The sequence below is a fragment of the Colobus angolensis genome, unplaced genomic scaffold (assembly GCF_000951035.1).
Source record: "Colobus angolensis palliatus isolate OR3802 unplaced genomic scaffold, Cang.pa_1.0 Scaffold549, whole genome shotgun sequence".
Lineage (NCBI taxonomy): Eukaryota > Metazoa > Chordata > Mammalia > Primates > Cercopithecidae > Colobus > Colobus angolensis.
Genome location: NW_012119032.1, coordinates 206,441 through 207,066, shown reverse-complemented (window position 1 = coordinate 207,066; position 626 = coordinate 206,441).

The window sequence follows — 626 nt, the reverse complement described above, 5'->3', positions numbered from 1 at the left end:
TGGATTTTTGAAAAGATCAACAAAATTGACAGACCGCTAGCAAGACTAATAAAGAAAAAAAGAAAGAAGAATCAAATAGACACAATAAAAAATGATAAAGGGGATATGACCACCAACCTCACAGAAATACAAACTACCATCAGAGAATACTATAAACACCTCTACGCAAATAAACTAGAAAATCTAGAAGAAATGGATAATTTCATGGACACTTACACTCTTCCAAGACTAAACCAGGAAGAAGTTGAATTCCTGAATAGACCAATAGCAGGATCTGAAATTGAGGCAATAATTAATAGCCGACCAACCAAACAAAGTCCAGGACCAGATGGATTCACAGCTGAATTCTACCAGAGGTACAAGGAGGAGCTGGTACCATTCCTTCTGAAATTATTCTAATCAGCAGAAAAACAGGGAATCCTCCCTAACTCATTTTATGAGGCCAACATCATCCTGATACCAAAGCCTGGCAGAGGCACAACAAAGAAAGATAATTTTAGACCAATATCCCTGATGAACATCGATGCAAAAATCCTCAATGAAATACTGGCAAACCAGATTCAGCAGCACATCAAAAAGCTTATCCACCATGATCAAGTGGGCTTCATCCCTGGGATGCAAGGCTG